Source organism: Crocuta crocuta, unplaced genomic scaffold, assembly GCF_008692635.1.
Source record: "Crocuta crocuta isolate KB4526 unplaced genomic scaffold, BGI_CrCroc_1.0 scaffold751, whole genome shotgun sequence".
Classification (NCBI taxonomy): domain Eukaryota; kingdom Metazoa; phylum Chordata; class Mammalia; order Carnivora; family Hyaenidae; genus Crocuta; species Crocuta crocuta.
The window spans coordinates 686,758-703,070 of NW_027530353.1; the positions used below are offsets into that span (position 1 = coordinate 686,758).

At 42.1% G+C, this 16,313-nt stretch overlaps 2 long non-coding RNA genes across 3 annotated transcripts in view; one reads left to right on the top strand and one right to left on the bottom strand.

Annotated features, from left to right (window-relative positions):
- Positions 1-2,503, bottom strand: part of LOC144232990 (uncharacterized) — a 65,895-nt gene extending 63,392 nt beyond the window's left edge. The window contains exon 1 of the long non-coding RNA XR_013335564.1: positions 2,384-2,503. This is a non-coding gene — a long non-coding RNA (uncharacterized LOC144232990). The remainder of the gene's footprint in view (positions 1-2,383) is intronic.
- Positions 1-8,533, top strand: part of LOC144232989 (uncharacterized) — an 87,138-nt gene extending 78,605 nt beyond the window's left edge. For both annotated transcript variants that reach the window (XR_013335562.1, XR_013335563.1), the window contains 2 exons: positions 6,637-6,821; positions 8,146-8,533. This is a non-coding gene — a long non-coding RNA (uncharacterized LOC144232989). The remainder of the gene's footprint in view (positions 1-6,636; positions 6,822-8,145) is intronic.
- The last annotated feature ends 7,780 nt before the right edge of the window (positions 8,534-16,313 follow it).

A 16,313-nucleotide genomic window follows, 5' to 3' on the forward strand; every position in this document is an offset into this window, starting at 1 on the left:
TTTCCTGTTCGCTTGTTCTCGCAGCAGCAATAGAGCAAGATGGCCGCTGCTTCCCCTCAAAACACTCTTTTCTCTTGGTTTCAATGACACTGTTCTCTCGTGGATTTCCCTCTACCTTGCACGCTGCTCCCTTCCAGACTCATTTCTTGGATCTTTTTCTCCTCAACTTGGCGATACTAGAGGACTCTAGACTTAATCTTTGGGCTCATTTTCTTCTTTATCTTCCTAATCTCCCTTTAAGAATCTATCTTGTCCTGTGGACTAAAATTCCATCAAAAGCTTTTTTTATATCTGGCTTCTTTCACTCAGAAAATATTTTTGGAATTCATCCACAGGCTTGTATATACTAAAAGGTTTTTATTTTATCTTTATTGATGGTTAGTATTGCATCGTATGACTGTACTACAGCTTGTGTGTTTATTCACCTGTTGGTAGACATTCAGGTTATGTTCAGTTTGAGTCCATTATACATAAAGCTACTATGGACATTTTACTTATGCCTCTATGTGGACAAAGAACTCATTAGGGGGATGTGGCCAGTAAATATTTTGGCAAGGAACGGGTGGGACTTTTGTTCAGTGTATGTTAAACTTAACGGAATTGACAAACTATCTTCCAAAGTGGTTGGACCATTTTACATTCCCACCAGCCATGGTGAAGTTCCATTTGCTTCACATCCTATCCGTTGTTATTATCAGATTTTAAAAATTAGCCGTTATAGTTGGTACACAGTGATTTTTAAGTTGCGTTTGTCTGATGAATAATGATGTTGACCATCTTTTCATGTGCTGATTAAGCACTTGCCCATTTTTATTAGGTTATTTGTCTTCCCTTTATGGAGTTGTAGAAATTCTTTGTAGATTCTAGATACATATCCTTCGTCAGTTATATGTGCTGAGAATATTTTTCCCAGTTTATATCTGGCTGTGTCCCTCTAACTAAGGTCATTGCTCCTTTGAAAATGGCCATCTGTACAGGACCCTGTTTCTTTCTGGATTCAAGTAATCCATGCTTACCTCATCCCTACAGACTTACATACGATAAGAACTGGACTGTCTCCAGCCCTGAGCTACTGCACTAACAACCACAGTCTCTCTCGCACATGCTTTTGCAAACATTTCCTTTGAAAATAAGTCCTCCTTGAGCCATGTATCTCCTGTAGGGTCGTTTGTCCTCTCTTTCCCTGTCTCTCTGTTTAGAAACGTTATTATTATCTTCTCCAACTAGAATATAAACTTCATGAAAATGACTAATGTGCCTTCATTACCACCGTATCTTTAAAAAAATACCTTGCTAAAGAAATATTTGTTTAATAAATAGATGAAATAATAGCAAAACTTTGCCTGGGCAGAAATCCTGATTTGATTCTAGACTAATAAATGGTTTTAGCAAATCTAAAGAATTATAGGAAAGGATAGTTTCCTGATCTACAAAACAAACAAACCATAAAAACAACAAAAAACAGGCTCTAAGGACAGGATATTGTCCTTCAGCAGGATATTGTCAACATGAAATTCGGGGTAGTTGAGCATCCCTCCTTTAGAAAAATGTAAGTATCTAGAATTGTCTGCCAAGCTTTTGAAAATATAGGTTCCCAGGATCCAGCCAAGACCCATCAAAAGAGGATCTCTGTGAATAATTAGTTTAAAAATCTCTCTGGGCGATGTTAACACAGCTCGTTGCCCCAAGCTTCTTCTCTGGGTTTTATCTCTCAAAAAAATCTCCGCCTCCCGTCCCCTCACATCACACCCCCATAAACTACATATTTCTCTTCAAGTCAGCGTTAAAGATCAGTATAAACATAACGAGGCAGAGTTTTAAAATAAAAGAAAAAACATACTGTATGTTTATGAAAAACTTCTCATGGTGTTTAGATAAGTGCTCTTTCAGTCTTGGTCCTTGAAAAACAAATGGCGGTCTATCATTGTATCCAAAGGCAGCATTTGGTCTTAAGTTTTGGCAAGAAGCTCAAAACTGAATAACAGTTACAATCTAAATAATGAACTAAATAATGAATCATAGTGTTCCTGAAGCAGAATGGATGTGTTTTTTTTTAAACCATAATTCTGCTTAAGAAATGTTATAAAGGATTCTATTACGGTGCAAAATGCTCCTTTCAACTCTAAAATAAAATCCTTATAAAACGGAGGCTGCTTTGAAGGCGCAGGTTCCGGGCTCCATACATGCTGTCGCCACCATAAAGCATGAATCAACACATCAACATGGCTTCCTTTTTTTTTTTTTTTTTTTTGGTCTGAGAAAAACTGACTGTCAAGTAATAACATGGTTAATTGGCAAGGCTTCTCAGTTCATCTCTGCATGACTGTAACAGGCCCTCCGATTTGTTCTTTCTTTCCCCGTCCTTGTTTATATCCTAACTCACCTGGATTGTTTGTTCCAGAAAACTTCTTATCCCTGTGAGTGATTCCATTGTCTGTTACACTGCAAACTGTCCCGGCTGTAAATGGAATCTTCCCCAAGTACAGCTCCACTCACAACCGCCTCAAAGTGTAAAGTTCTCAGCCTGCTTTGCCAATGCCACCAGCCTCCAATGGCATGTTCCAAATTCCAGCCTCAGTACCTTTGTTTTCAAGAATTCCTACTTGTTTACGAGAGGTTGCAAAATTTCTGTAAAGGAGAGGGATGCTAGGACAGCCATGTGATTCGAAGGGCTGAGGGCTTTTTGAAGCTACGGTTGCAAAAATAACACAGTGGTTTTATTATATTGTAGCTCCATTTTTTTGGGGACTCGTGAGTAGAAGTAATTTACAGATATGATGATTATGGAGAATAGGGTTGCAGATGCTAAATCCTATTATAGATTGTCCTATGGTGTATTTTGGAATTTTTATCTTCCCCAATGCACTCTATGCTACTACCTGTCTGATGCCTACTCATTTTATAAAGCCTACCTCAAGTCTTAATTCCTGACAAATAACTCTTGAAAATCTTTAGTAATTTCCTTAATGTTCCTTGAGTTAGCCTCGCATTGTTAATCATGTTTGGAAATACATATGGTGTCTCAGCTAGACAACAAATAGGTTAAACAGGAGGAAAGAGTCTATCTTATACCAAAGTATCTACATAGCATTTAAGATGATTCTCTTGAGGTAGCAGACATTTGACCCACACTTTGCCCATTGACTTAAATACCTAAAAATTTTTAAACTTTTTATAGTGTTTATTCATTTTTTTTTTTGAGAGAGACAGACAGACTGTGAGTGGGGGAGGGGCAGAGAGAGAAGGAGACACAGAATCCAAAGCAGGTTCCAGGCTCTGAGCTGTCAGCACAGAGCCCAATGTGGGGCTTGAACTCATGAACCACAAGATTATGACCTGAGCCGAAGTCAGACGCTTAACCTGCTGAGCCACCCAGGCGCCCCTAAATAACTAAAATTTTAATGGAAAGAATAAAACATAAGTATGTGCAAGAAAGTAACTATAAACCTGAGATTATCCAGAAGCTTAGAACTTTGATCAGAAGACCTGGACTCCATTCCACCGCTGCGACTTTTGCTGAGTCAGTTAACCACATTCTCACAGCTTCCTGAAGCCGAAGAGCACATGAGAAGGGCTGACTTTTTCAGCCTGGAGTGAGGATCCAGTGAGAAAATGAATGGGAAAGTACATTGTAAGCCATGAAAGTTTAAACAAATGGTTACCCACAAAATAGACTGGACCATCTTTTAAAATTTTTTTAAGTGTATTTATTTTATTTATTTTTGACAGAGAGAACCAGCAGGTGGTGGGATAGACACAGAGAGGGAATCCCAATCCATACTGGTCGCACAGAGTCTGATGCAGAACTAGATCCCACAGTGCTGAGATCATGACTTGAGCCAAAATCAAGAGTCACTTAACTGACTGAGCCACCCGGACCCCCCTGACCAACTTTTTAAATATAATAATCATGTTGTATCATTCTCTTTTTAAAAATATTGCATCATTCTTAAGCTTATTAAAACATTTTACCCGGAATAATAGGCTCTCTCTAGCCTCTGTTTCTACAATGACCCACCATTTATTTGTGCAACTGAATTAAGTGCCCCGCCCACCTTCTGTATATTGCCCTTCCCCCTTCCCCTCCCCCTCCCACCCCCAGTCCTGCTCCTTCTTCTCTTAGGTCCTCTTGCTTTGGGTCTGTTACAAATGTTTTTTCCTGGCTACAGTGATGTGGGTCCACCCAGCAACTTGGAGGGTTTGGCTCAGGGGCTGCGCAGAAGGAGGTGTTGTACTGACCCATCTCCCCAGAGGCCCCTAGTGCTGTATCAGGCAGAAGGCTTACCCACCTAAGGAGCCACCACCTCTGCCATGAGCCCCCAGGCTTGTCTGTTCCAAATAAACTGACCGTTCACAGGCTGCAGGAATCAGGATTATTCACCTTGCCCTGTGGGGTACAGGAAGACTGAAGAGGAACCAATGAGCAGCCTTTGGGGGCTGGGTGCTGGGAAGCTTGGAGGTTATTACACAAACGGAAAAGCTACATATGAATAATGCGCAAGTAGCCTGTGGAATAAATATGGATACACACACATACACAAAACAAACAAAAAACTCATTCACACCAGCCCACTCTGGTCTCCCTTTAATTCCTGTGACATTTCAAGTCTCTTCAGTGGCTGAGTCTTCCTAGTCTTCAGTTCTTGGTTCAAATGCCACCTCTGCAGAGATCTTTCCAGAACATCCTGTCTAAACATCCTTCACTCATGCATCGCCAGGTTGTTCTCTATCCCATCATCTTGTTCTTTCACCTCCTGATACTGACAAGTGTTTGAAGTCACCTTGTCCATTTTTTTGTTTATTTATTCATGATCTTCCCCTACCTCAGGGTTGAGGACTTGTTCTCTCCTCTGTCTCCACACTGAGTGGACACTCAGTGAGTTTCATGAAAGTTGAGCGAATGAGTGAATGATTCAAACAATGATCGAAACCCAGAAACAACAGGGCCAAGAGAATAATTAGAAGAAAGTTCAGGAGGAATTAGCCATAATAGACGTGAAGCTGACAGATACAAGCCAGTAGTGGGCAAAATAAAGTATGGAATTGGGAAAGATATGGAAAATTATAATATAAAAAGATTAAGAAAGAAAGGACATTCTTCTGGGGAAGTCATAAAGCTATTAGTTTTAGGAAGTAATATTTTAGGTAGAAAAGGAACACTCAATATGTCATTTGAGAGATTATATTAATTATATGTTTCAGCTTCCTGTGTTTATGAGCAACACATTTCCAATCTAGTTGCAACCTACTGAATATGGGAAAGATGAGAATTTATTTTAGATCTCAGACTTCTGGGAAAACAGGGTGACTCTTTGAGCCCACAAATGCAGGGACATATTTGGAGCCTGCTTCAAAGGACAATTTTACTATCTCCTTGTAAATTTTGTCCACCAAAAGGCCAAATTTCTTTCCAAGTTACAATGTTTCAGCAGAGTCCCATTGCTCATGTAGTCATTTGCCTGAGGCCTTTGGCAAAGTCTTTCTTGTCATTTTAAAAAAGGCTAATTTTTGGAATTAACTTAGATCTGTGTCTGATGCCAACCTTTAGCCATTGGATGAACAGCTAGTGACCTGAAACATTTTGAATATTACAACCATCAAATTTCTGTCTCCTCTTTCATTTTACTTTAGGTATTCTTGTCTTCTGATTTACGATTTTCCCTCACATAATCTCTTGTGCATGGAATAGATCTAGCCCACAGTAAAATTATCAAATTATGAAATAATTGAAGTTTCTTTTTCACTCATTCCCAGGCTTGCTATATTCAACTTCTCCTAGAAGAAAAGCCTTTGCTTTACATGCTCTGGTCCCCCCGCCCCCATCTTCCNCCATACCCCTTGAATCATTCTTTTCTCTTCCAGCTTATTCAGTACAGCTCATTCAAGGCAAGATTTAGATGTTAATCATTTCTACTTCTATATGAATTAAATACATGGTGTCAAGGTTTTAAAAGCATTTAACTCAAAGAAGTAGGTTTCAACTCTGGTTGCCCATCATAATCATGCAAGAATCATTTAAACTATATCTGTATCTGAGCCTTCCACCCCTAAATATTCTGATTTAGTTTGTCTTAGATGGAGCTCAGCATCAATATTTTTTAAAATATTCTAGGTGATTTTTAGGTACAGGATTGAGAGTTGTTGACCTAAAGCCTAATCTCTCTTCTTGCAAGGACAGAATTTTGTCTCCTAGGAAGGCAATCTAACAAAACTAAGAAGATATTCTATCAGCAAAGGTTCTAGAAAGAGAAGTTGATCCACTCTGTGTATTATGGACAAGAGATTTATTATAAGATATTAGACTTCACATATTGTGAGAGGAGGTGCATAAGTAAAGATCAGAAACGGAAGCTGTAAGGTCAGAGAGAAGTAGCTACCAGCCCTCCTAAAGACCTGGCACAAGTGGTCTTCGCAGTGACATCCAGGGAGCCAGGCCCTCTTGGCTGCAGATCGAGGCTGTGAAGGCGAGAAGGCAGAGAAATTTGCCCCCAGGGGTGTGTCTGGCTCAGGAGGGACCCCTGCAGGGGAGATAGGTTGCAGTCAGCAGGGAGAAGGCCACAACGCTGGAACGCATACCCCTTTTCTCTCTCTCCCTCTCTCAGGTAGCTAACTAACAATGTTCCTTTTGCCCTGCAGATCTCACCCAAATTTCTCTTTTGACCAATGCTAACCTGGAGCAAAACAGAGAAGGAGATGCTACAAAGATACTTTTTATGGAGCCAAGTTGATACCTACAGGTGTCAAGAGGAAAACACAGTACATTTGGGGATTTAGACACCAGCCGCAGATAGCGATCTACGTTCTGCTTACTTCATCAACAAGTAAGGCTAGTCTTGCCCCAAAACATCTTCTAATAACCTCAAAGCCATTAGGATGGCAATTACTAACGCAAAAGCAAAAACAAAAAAACAGATGATAATAATAATTGTTGATAAGGATGTGGAGAAATGAAAGCCCTTGTTCTTGGTGGGAATGTAAAATGGTACCGATACTATGGAAAACAGTATGGCATTTCCTCCAAAAATTAAATACAGGCTTATCACGTGGCCCAGTAATTTCACTCCTAGATATATACCCAATAGAAGTGAAAGCAGGTGTTCAGACAGCTATTTATATGCCAATGTTCATAACAGCATTATTCACAATGGCCAAGAGATGCAAGCAACCCAGTGTCCACTGCTGGATGAATGAATAAATCAATGTGCCATATTAAAAACAGTGGAATAGTATTCAGCCTCAAAAAGGAAGGGAAGTGGGGCACCTGGGGGGCTCAGTGGGTTGTGTCCGATTTCAGCTCAGGTCATGATCTCACAGTATGTGAATTCAAGCCCCACATTGGGCTCTGTGCTGACAACTCAGAGCCTGGAGCCTGCTTCAGATTCTGTGTCTCCCTCTCTCTCTCTGTCTCTGCGCCTCCCCCTCTCGCATCCCGTCTCTCTCTCTCAAAAATAAACAAACATTAAAAACAATATTTTAAGAAAGAGAAGTCTGACATATGCTAAAACATGGGATAATCCTTGGAGACATTATGATAAATGAAATGAGTCACAAAAGGACAGATACTGTATGATTCCACCTATATAAGTATCTAAGTGCTCATTCATAAAGACAGAAAGCAGAGTGGTGGGTGCAGGGGTGGGGGACAGGGGAATGAGCAGTAGACACAATTTCACCTTTGCAAGATGAAAAAAAGTCCTGGTGGATGGCAATGATGGCGGCAAACAATCTGCATGCAGTTAACGTCATCAAATTGTACACTTAATGGTTAAGATGGTAAATTTTATGTTATGCGTATTTTACCACAATTTTAAAAAAGGAGAAAGAAAAAAATCATGGAAGAGGGGAGCCTAGGTCTGTTTATTTATTTTTAATGTTTTATTTATTTCTGAGTGATAGTGTGAGCAGGTGAGGGTCAGAGAGAGAGGGAGGTACAGAATCTGAAACAGGCTCCAGGCTCTGAGCTAGCTGTCAGCACAGAGCCCGAGGCGCAACACGAACCGCGAGATCATGACCTGAGCCGAAGTCGGACATGAGCCAAAGTCGGACACTTAACCGACTGAGCCAATCAGGTGCCTTTAAGTCTGTTTAAAAGGCTGAAGCCTCTCATGCCCATGTTAACTAATTCCCTGTGCTCTTTGATTGAAGGGAATAAAAGTCACAGATAACTCAGAAAACTAAAAAAGGTGGAAATAATGAGCTGTCAGGAAGAAAGGGAAGAGGAGGCAGAAACAGAGGAGACCACTCAGAATACTAATTTGGAGAGGAGTCTACATCAATGGCCACAACTTAATTGATTTATGGGAAGGTGGAATGTTCTAAAGACAAAAGGAAACCACATAACCAGCAAACAATCCAAGAGGGGGAAACAATAAATTGTTTGTGGAAGCTCTTTGATTAATAATACATATCTTAAAAAAAAAATCCATTCTACATCCATCAAAATACATAATGCAACTTTCAAAGACTCAGAAAAAATAACAAGGTATAAAAGGTGTTAGAAGTCACCAGTATTTCTGCAAAACAGTATTTAAAAGATTACAGCAGATGGAATCACAGCCATTAAACACTGTGAATAAAAGAGTAAACCATTATTGCTTTTAAAGGACATCTGAGTGTGTCCGTCTGAAAGGAAATATGCATATTATCAGAAATTATCTTTAGAAGTTGAGATTCACAGAAATCGTTTTCGTCGTTCCTTTGTATTTCGTCGTGCATTTGTCATGTATTTGTGCTGTTTGAGTTTCTAGCAAGAATAATGCATTACTTCTATGATCGGAAAAGCGGTAATGCTGTTTCAGACGAAACAGAAAAAGGCTCCCCACTTCTAGCGAGGTGTCCTTCCTACGAATGCGGGGGGAGGGAGGTGATCAATACCTCTGCCCACTTGGGAGGGGAGGAAGTCTGCCTCGCGGGGCTGGGGAATCAGCACTCGGGGCCTTTCCTGCCGCGGTGCTCCGGCCACGACGGCGCGGTTGCGGCTGCAGGCGTATAAACAAGGTCGTCCGGGCGCGCGGAGACGCTGACTCGTCCCCAGTGCCGGAGTGAGTCAGCAGCTGCCGACCCGGGTCAGAATGCGCTCACGCGGGTCAGTTTCCGTGACCCGAAGGCTGGGGGTTAGGAGGGAGGACTCTGCAGCGGAGGAGGTGGAGGAGGATCTTGGGGGCNCTGCAGCAGCTGCAGGGGGATCGCGGGGCGGGGGAGGCAGCCCGGACGGCGCACGGTCACTGCTGGAGGCTGCTGCGTCCTCCGCCTGGATGAGCGAGGGGAGCGATCCTCTTCCAAAAAAACGATATAAATCTGGCCTGAAGCCGGCACCAGGCAGCAGAGACAGCGTGGGTCTGGTCTGGTCACAGCTCAGTTTCCATCAGGACAAGCCGCAGGTTTCAGCCGTTTGCAGCTCTGCGAGGAGACGGAGGCTACCAGCCCCCCAGAGCAGACGTAACGCTTGTTTTCTGGCAGCTCCTGGCTGGGCGCTGCGGGCTGACCCTGGAAACTTCCTTTGCTTCGATGGGTGGAGTCTTTATCCCTCCCCTGGGGTTGAGCCCTTGTTGATTTCTGGGCATCCCAAGGCCGGCCTGGGAGAATCAGGCAGTTCCTTCTAAGCGGATCGTTCACAACACGCCCAGGGAAGCTCTCACTAGAGTACGGTTCGTTGTGGCTGAAGCAGCCAGCTGACCTGGATCCTGAATGCCCACCTCCTGCGTGGTTCTCAGCCCGGGCGAGTCTGGCTCTGGGCTGGCGGCCGTCGGGCACTGGGGCTTTCCAAAGCTCCCCGGGATTCTAATGTGCAGCTAAGGCCGAGAAGCGGGTCTGCTGAAAGGCCCCGTCGGCCTCCCGGATTGAGTGGTGCGGTGGAGCGTCCTAAGCCTGCTCTCCGGGAGCGCTGGGGCCAGGCCTCCCGGTTAGTGGGCTGAGATTTCTTAGAGGCCGCGCTGCGACCCTCTTCCAGGAAGGCTGACACCGGCTGCTGCTTCTGGGGCACAGCGTCACTGCAAGGATGTCACAAGCGAACCACGCCCGGCACCCAGTCCCTTCTGCCCACCTCCTGCCTCCCAGGTCTCTCTCTGTCTAGTGCCCCCTAGGGGCACAACCTAGAAGACCTAGTCGGCAAAGTGGAACAGGAGTTCGCACAGAGCCCCCGAAGATCACAACGGCTAGGTTTGGTGCCCAAAGACACCGAAACATGATTTATCTATAGTCGGTTCAGAACCGAAATCTAGTTACACACCCCGCCCACCCCTGCTCCCTTCCCAAACGTTTGGGTTAAATTTGTAGCTCTTCCATGGAGCCCTCTGTCCACCACCGTACTCCCTGCGGGCCCCATGTGCAAGGCACCCCTGCTTGCTCTCCGCCCTCACGCTCACTACTGCCAAAGGCAGAGGCCGAAATCTAGAGGCCAAAACTTAACCGACGGAGCCACCCAGGCGCCCCTAAAAATACAGTTTTTAAAAGGGGCCACAGAGTTTCTAGTTAACTGTAACCCATTCCTCCCTGAGGGTGAGGGATCTTGTCTTTTTTTTTTTCACTGATGAAACCCACGTGCCTACAGCAGTGGCTCACACCGAGTCAAAGGGCACAATCAGGCCTCTTACCTGGGGCCAACTGACTCATCAAACCTGCCTGGGAAGGCCGATTTGACACAGGAAACCGTACTCCTGCTAACACAGCGTCTGTCTGCCAAATTGAGTAAAGGTATGGCTTCAGAGGATACTGTAAGGAGGTGGGTTTTTACTCCATCCAAGATGGGAAGTTACTGGATTCTAAACAGAGGAATTGCACACATTTTAACCTTGTTGCTTGGTCGGCTGTTCTGAGCCCTTTCTTGGCCTGGTTAAGCCTTGGACTTTTGATTTCAGCTCAGGTCACAATCTCATACTTTGTGAGTTTGGCCAGGCCTGGGGGTCTGCACTAAAGGTGTGGAGCCTGCTTAGGATTCTGTCTCTCTCTCTCTCTGCTCCTCTGCTGATCGCTCTCTGTGTCTTTCTCAAAANAGAACATTAGCTAATGTGGTTAACCTTTCCTTTGCCAGGGAGATTATGTCCATTGTCACACTTAATCTTGGTGATGGATTTTACGATTTCAATTTTACCCTAGAAGCTAACAAGAATAAGAGACCAGCCCAAAGTCATGTAAATAGTAATTAACTGGCCTAGAGTTGAACCAACCTATTATATTCCGAAGGCCAAGACCAATCTGATAGCCACCTTACCTTTCACAAAATAAATGAACTTTTCAGAAGAGCCTGTGGTCCAGTCATGGGGTCAGAGGTACACAAAATCTGGCCACTGAAGCCCCAGTAAGAATAATAGTGTATATAATTTATAAGAACGTTTACATCCATTATATCATTTGATAAACATCCCAGTAGGAAAAACAGTAGTCCCTTAACTTAGAGAAGTGATTATTAAAATAGGGAATGCAGAAGTTAGATTATCAGTATTCTTTATTCTCCACAACCTTTACCATGCTTACTGCTAAAAAACTAAGGGACAAGTAAAAGACTCAGTAACAGAAAACAGGGACGGAACATCATGACAAAATCCTCCTCTGATATTATCTGCAAATTGAAGAATTAGAAGTACTAGTTCTGCAGCTGGGCTTATGAGCCTCATAAAGTGATCCCTAAGGGGGACACACTGGCAGGTCTGACTTGGGTCCAATGCATCCTTCAATCATTGCTGTGCATTGCTTGATTAGTTGACATCTATATCAAATTTGATTTCCTCTGGACTCCTCATCCTTCATTCAGACCTCTGCTTCTTCTGGTCCACCCACGCCCTATGTCCCCAGTTTGACCCGATGTCCATGAGCAATTCAGGCTCTTACCCTGGGGATCACCTCCCTCTCTAAGCCGCATCTGCACTTGGCCTGGGACACCCTTGGCCAGAGACTTCTGGGTGTTTCCTTTCCCGCTCCGCTGCCCTTTGCGTCCCTCTGGCAGCACAGTGCTCTGGGCTTGTTCAGGGCCCCACGCCGACCCACCGGATCACACCCTTGAGGGCCGAAGGTGGGTCAAAATCACTCGCAGGGCTGTTAAAATGCAGATCACCAGGCCTCGCCCCCAGGTTTTGGTTCAGTCTGGGGCGCAGTGTGAGCATAAGCAACTCTTAACAAGTTCCAAGGTGATGGTCATACTCCTGGGTGCGGGCCACCTTGTGAAACCCACTCCTCCAGTCTCGCCAGTTGGCAGCATGGGGCTGCGCTGTGTGAATATTTAAAATCTACTAAGTCAAAGACCAAAGCCTGATCAATTAAGTAGCCTAGGATTCTCTAAACGTGAAGCTAAAGGCATCCGTCTATTTAACACGCATTTATTATGTATGCGATGTTAGGTGCAACCCGGTGGGGACCAAGAATTATGACCAGGTCTCCTGGACCTTACAGCCAACGGCATCGGTTGCATTAAGTCATCAAGTAGACAATTACAGTGAATTGAACTGTGCTTCTTTTAGGAAGCTATGGGGCCACAGCGAGGGCACAGGATCCAAACTTGGGGAGTCTGGGCTTGTTTTCTGCAGGAAGTGTTTCTAAGTTAAGATCCAAACCAAGGAATTTTCCAAGTGCCCCCACAAGGTGGGGATTGTGGTGACTCTAAATTTTGACTTTAGAGTATATAGAGTTCCAGACAGTATGCAATGCAAGACAACATAGAGTGCTTAACTAAAGAAATAATGGTGCCTTACAAAAGCACTTTCAGAAACGAATTTGTCTTCCAAAAATAAAAGACAAAAAAAAACAAATGAAATAATTTTTTTTAAAAAAGACAAAAGAGCAAGTTTAAGCAGAATTAGAACTCCAAGCCCCAGGACACTATTTCTGAGAGATTGGTTCCCTCCAGGATTAAATTGTGTTTCTTTGGAACAGTATACCTCCAAATCCTCCACGAAAATGCTTTGGGAATTTAAAAAGAATAATCCTTGTCATAGCTGACATTTTCAGACTACTAACCACCTTCCAGTTACTCTCAACATATTGATTCATTTATCCCACACACCAACCTATGATGAGAGTAGATCTATTATTTTCCCTCATTTCACGGATGTTAAAAGTGAGATACTGAAGTTCAGTAACTTGCCGGAGATCACACAGAAGGAAGTAGAGAAGACAGGATTCAAACCCTTGAACTCTGGGCTTCACAGCCCATCCACACAAGGATTATGATATATTTAAACACTCAGATATGGCTTTCTGTTATAAAAATAATATAAAAGAACCAGTTTTTAAAAATTGAGCTATATCGCTACCACGGAGCAAGCTGCTATTTACCTTTTGGAATATCATGTGGTACCCAACTGAGATACATAACATTTTCATAACACCCGTTTTATATACTGATGCCTAGAAATGTAATCTATATATGATTATCCAAGATGCATGCTCATTGAAAAAAAACTGAAGGAAAAAATAAAAATTATTCAGGACTTTAAGATTATCAGTTCATACTCCAAGAGATTATGGGAATCCTTTAAGAATATTGATGCAAGATAAAGGGAAGAACCTGTATCCATACTGACATTTTCTGCATTTTTTATTATACTTCTTTACATTCATATTTTTTTTTTGGCTTTTGTTATTATTGCAGAGCTATCTTCAGATATTTTACTTGGCATTTTACTGGATTTAGTGTAGTGGAAACACCTTGAGTAGCTCAATCTTCCATCAGCCAATAATATTCTACTTTTCATCTTACTTTAGAACAATACAAAGAGTTTTTGATATTAGAGGAAGGATTTAACATAAAACTGGTAGTTGTATGGACTAAATTTTCTAGAGGCCCTGGAGGAAAGAGATATTTTAAGTGAGTTCTTTATCCAATGCTTTATTATACATCTTGCTTTGGCTATTTTGTGTGGAGATTTTGTCTAATTTCTTGAAAGATTAACTTAGAGAAACATTTTTGCATTGGTATTCATTTGCGTTAAGGTCACGTATTCTGATAACAGTGTTTTCCAAAGAATATTTCTAGGAATTAATCTTTTATGAGGCTCCACAAAAGAAGGACTCTGTGGTTTTGGAAAAACACCACAAATTCTCCTCTGGATATTTGCAATATCTAAGAATGTCTACAGAGGATAAAAGAGAGTCACCCGTATAATACTTTATGATCATTTTGAATATCTCAATTAGTTGCCACTCCATTTAACGATAGTTTATATTCTGTTATATGCATGCTATGCATTTTGGAGATTTTAAATTATTTTCATTGCAAATCAGTCATAACACTGAAATTTGTACATCATAGCCGCTAAAGGGCTACTGGACTAGTGAGTCTAGGGCATTTGTCTTTGTTTGCCATGACCTTAGCAGAAACACTTTAATCTCTCTTCTCTCCATTTCTCAAGTATACTGGGGACTCAAAGCAAATCACGATGTCTGCCAGAACTTTAGGCACGATGTCCGCCAAAACTACAGGCTTTCCTGCATCTGGACAAAATGGTTATTCTTGGAAAGGAGACTTACTTTTTCAAAGAATGAACACCTAGGCAAAAGTAATTATTACTTGAGCTTCCCTGCATCAGACTGCTAGTCATTCCCAATGTGAAGAGCTTGGCTGGGACAAATGAACTAAGCTACCACAAGGCTCAGACACAAAAGTCTGGCTGTGACAATCAAGTTGACTTAGACTTTACTGCATTTAAAAACTCAAATCCATTCGGTAAGGGGGCCTAATCATCTAAGAGACACAGTGATGCGAAGATACAGCATGTTGTATCTGATGGATTTGCGAGAGCATCGAGTTACCGTAGTTAGCCGGCACTCGGGAAAACCTCTGCTCCCCATTTCCTGCATGTCAGTATAAAATCATTCCCACACTACAAAATATGCCTTCAAAATCCCATACCCTGCATGAGACCAAATTCTTTGGCTTTTGAAGGGCTTTCTCCAGAGCCTGAAATTGATTCCCAACAGCAGTTCCTCTGTGGCTTTGTTCAAACAAACTTGGAATCTTTTGGCTCATGGCACCAACAGTAATTGAAAGAAGATATCCACCCGTGATGTTCTGCATTAGCGGGTCTCCCCAAGATGGATGTGTTTTCTTTCCCGATCACGATTTCCCTATGCTGCAATTTTTCTTGGCCCCAGATGAGAGTGTGTTAATCATTCATAATCATCATTTTTGGTTTGTTTAGCTATACTTTTTTAGTTTTCAAAGGTAATTTCAAAAATATTGCCACATACTGGGGAGAGGGGGAAATGGGTGATGGGCACTGAGGAGGGCACTTGTGGGGATTAGCACTGGGTGTTGTATGGAAACCAATTTGACAATAAATTATATTAAAAAAATATTGCCACATACGTAATGACATATATAAACATGTCAACATAATGTATATATTATGTTATATATGGTTATTTACAGTGGAAACATATACAAAATCATGAATATATCATAACTATATACATAGTCATAAATATTCCAGGGAATTTTAAATTTTCAAACATACATGTGGCCTCATTAAGAGTTTTCTCCATTGTTTTGCATGAACAGTATTTATGTAACCGGGGGAAAAATAAACTTTAAAAAATTGCAGTACTAATGTGAAGAAGAATCTGTTTTTGCTTTATGAAGATATATTTTATCTAGAAACATTACTCTGAGCCAACAAAGTTTGAGGGAAAAATATCTCCAAAGAGAAGGCAAATGTGCAACGAGGTAGGAAAGAATGATAGGAAATTAAGTGGCATTTGCAAATTTTCCTGTATGTTTTTCTATTAACCAGTCTCTATAAAGGGTTTTGTCTTCCTCAATGGAAGGAATGCCTGACTTGACATTCACTATAGTTATTATTGGAATAGTACTTTTTCTCCAATATATGTACAAAATAGTCTCAGTCATAGGCAATTTTTTCAGAAGTCAATAGATTCATTGTAAGGGTGCTACTGGGTTGCTCAGCCAGAAGTCTGTTGGCTTTGGAACTAATAATAATTGAGAAAAGTAGTAATCTGCACTAATGTTACATTGTGCATTAATGAGGATGCTTTTCTGGAAATATTCAATGTGGCCATATTATAACAATGGCACTTACTGGGCGTTTACTGTGTATCATGCTCTGTATCAAGCATGGTACAAAAATAAGTTCACTTAACCTCAAGGAAGGCAGAGTTAGTATTAGTAGTGGCAGTAACATCTCCCTTTCTGAGAAGAGGAAATCAAGACAGAGGTTAAAGAACTTTCTGGAGGGGCGCCTATGTGGCTCAGTTGGATAAGCGTCCGACTTCAGCTTGGGTTCTCACGGTTCATGGGTTCCAGCCCTGCATCGGGCTCTGTGCTGACGGTTTGCTCAGAGCCTGGAGGCTGCTTCGGATTCTGT